The following is a 2,943-nucleotide window of genomic DNA, read 5'->3' on the forward strand; positions in this document are numbered from 1 at the left end:
TTTGCAGGCCTGGTCAATGGCTGCAGAGCTACAGCCTTCCCACTAGGGTTGCTCCTTGCATTTGGCTCTCACTGCAGGCAGCAGCTGTGCAGCGTGGTGCTGGGAAAACGTTTGGCCCTTCCAACCAAACCATTCTGTGATTCCATGACTCACTTAAATGATTCTCTTGCCTCATTTTTCAGATGCTTTGGGCTGCAATGCCAATGGCTTTTTGTCCTGCAGCTCTCTGCTTTAGGAGCAGTCATTGGCAGTGCTGATTCTCCCTGGTTTCTGTAGGGCCTGCCGAGTTCCAGCTGCAGTGGGTACAGCCCTGGGGATGAACAGCACGGGATGGAAGCACGTCTGCACCACTGTTTGGTTTTCCTTCAGGCTCCACCACAGCCTCAAGGTCTGCGTGCCCGCCTCCATTGCTGCTCTGTTCCATATTCCAGGTGCCTGCTGCTCAGGGCTGTGCCCTGCACCCAGGAAGGCTCCGGGCATGGGGTAAAATTCCAGCCCTTCTGGCAACAACTGAGTTTGGATGCTCAAAGTGGTGCCTTTTGGCTGGCTCCAGGTGCCTCCAGCAGGTGTGTGGTTGGTACAAGCAGCACAGCCTTCCCACAGGAGGCAAACTGCTCTCAGGACAGCCATGGAGCAGCTGAGGGATGCTGCGTTCACTAAATTACGTGACTGCTGCCTCCAAGATGGGGAAATAAAAGTTTCCCAGTGGTTCTGCTTGGGAAACAACGGAAAACTTGGTGAGAGCAGATTGAGTTCTAAATCAGAACCACTGCAGCAGGAGCTGCCCCGATAACACAGCGCCTTGCAGGGGAGCTCCCTGCTGAGCACTGCTCCGAGGCTCAGGGAGGAGCTGAAGGGAAGGCAGTGCTTCCAGGCCCTGCTGGATTGCAAAAGAGCAAATTCATGAATTTTAAATAACCGTGAAGCCTCCAGCAGCCTCCCACACCGCGGCTCCCTCCTCGCGCTTGGCATCGGGCTCCAGCCGGGGTCCTTTGCTGCCCTCTGCTGACAGCGCTGTGTTCATTGGTTTTAATGACGGGGGGGAGGAAAAAAAGCCCTAAAAATGTGGGGAATTTGTGTATTTGTAGAAGTTCTTTTTACCTGCAAGTGCTGCTCGGGTTCAGAGGTATCCCCAGAGCCTCGTCCTGTGCTGTTGGGCAGGGGCACAAGCACTGGGGAGGCACAGGGAGGGCATCTGGGGTGTTTGTGAGCAGCCATGCTGCTAGTGGAAGGAGCCAATCTGCAAGAGCTTTGTGCAAGCTGGGGGCTGCAAGTCTTGCAAAGCCAACACGTGGCCTCGGGCTGAAGGTTGGTTTGTACTGAATTTCCTCCAGCTCTGGGCCATCGGAGCAGTTCTTTGTGCTCAGCCTTTGCCAACCCCCTGAGGACTGAATGTGGGCACTTTGCTTTCTCTGCCTGCTGCCAACAGATTTACTTCTGGAAGGATTTTGCTCTTGTGTGTGAGAGGCTGCTTTCCTACTCAGCACCTGATGTTACTCTGCAGGAGGAGGTATCTTCTTGAGTGCTCACGTTTCAGAGACTAACTGCTATAGGAAATCAACAGGAACTTCAGGCTTCAGATCCAGAGTTTTAAATGAAGTAGTTTTAAATGAAGATTCTGTCTTGGCTGCAGTTGCAGTCTCCTCCTGCATCCCATCTGTGCCAACTGTGAAGACTGCTCAGGGCAAGCCTTCCTGACCCCCCACACCAGGAGTTTAAATACCATCTTCTCCACAGCCAGTTGGTGATCTCAAGTCAAGGAAACTCCATGAGCAGGCATCAGCGTTCTCCTCTGCTCTCTCCATCCTTGGAGAAGGGCTTTGCTCCACGCACAGCCCTGGCTCACGCAAGGGTGGGCGTTGGGGCTCCAGAACAGACGAGGCTCTGGAATGCTTTCTGCTGCAAAAAAGGGCTGGGATCCTCCTGGAGGTTTCCTGGTGCAGCGCTGCTCGGTGCCTCTCCCTGTGCCCTGCTTGCAGGAGGAGCTCTGGCAAACAGCTGGTTTCCATTTGGAATGGAAAATGTGGTTGCTGTCAGAGCTGGGGAGCCCAGGCAGGGCCAGCTGATTGGGATCAGATGAGGAGCAGCCACCCCAGATCACACTGCCCTGAGAAAGGGCTGTTTGAAAAGGGGATGTCTGCCTCTGAGCAGCAGTGCCTACAGCTGAAGGAGTGGGTAAGCTAGGAATTGCTAGTTAGTGTGTCCTTGAGGCTAATAAATACCTCATAAACACCAGGAACGGTGGTTGAGAATTCATCTCTGGAAGCCCCGTTAATGATGGGATTTGGGCAAAGAGGATTTGTGAGGGCTGTGAGATGATGCTCAGGTACCTGCAGCCAGCATCACACCTAATGAGAGCCAGAGCAGTTAGAAGACCTCCATCTGCTGAGTGGGCATGATGCAGACACGTCTGGGGGAGAGCTTAGGAAACCAGGGCTGGACTGACAGCAACCTGTAAATGTCATTTAAAAAGCTGTATCTCTGTTTCTGTGGGCATGTACAGCTTTTTAAGCTTTTCCAGGCCGTGCTTGGAAGAAATCACACATTACTGATGGAGCGTGTGCCTCAAAAATTGCATTCAGGAGTCTGAGCAGAGCGAATCCCTACAAAGCGAGGGAGCAGCACTGCCCGTGTCTGTGTCCAGGTGCTTACCTTTCTGGCTGCACGGCTGCTTGCCTCCCACACTCATTGTTTTTCACTGTAGAAGGTTAAGTTTTCCCCCGTGCCCTGCAGCTCATGAGACTTCTGCAGTGATTAGAGCCATGCCTGTGTGTTATCAGGCTTTTTCTGCCCCTTGCTACCACATCTTCATGCACACTGTGATACCAGTTTTGCTTTTGCCTTGCTCACGCTCTGTCCCTCAGTCCAGCACTGATCACCTACAGCACCTCCAGGTCTGAGTGGGAGGAGAGCAGACGTGCAGCCTGAGGAGCTCAGCTCTGC

Source organism: Tympanuchus pallidicinctus, unplaced genomic scaffold, assembly GCF_026119805.1.
Source record: "Tympanuchus pallidicinctus isolate F22 unplaced genomic scaffold, pur_lepc_1.0 scaffold7, whole genome shotgun sequence".
In the NCBI taxonomy this organism is placed as follows: domain Eukaryota; kingdom Metazoa; phylum Chordata; class Aves; order Galliformes; family Phasianidae; genus Tympanuchus; species Tympanuchus pallidicinctus.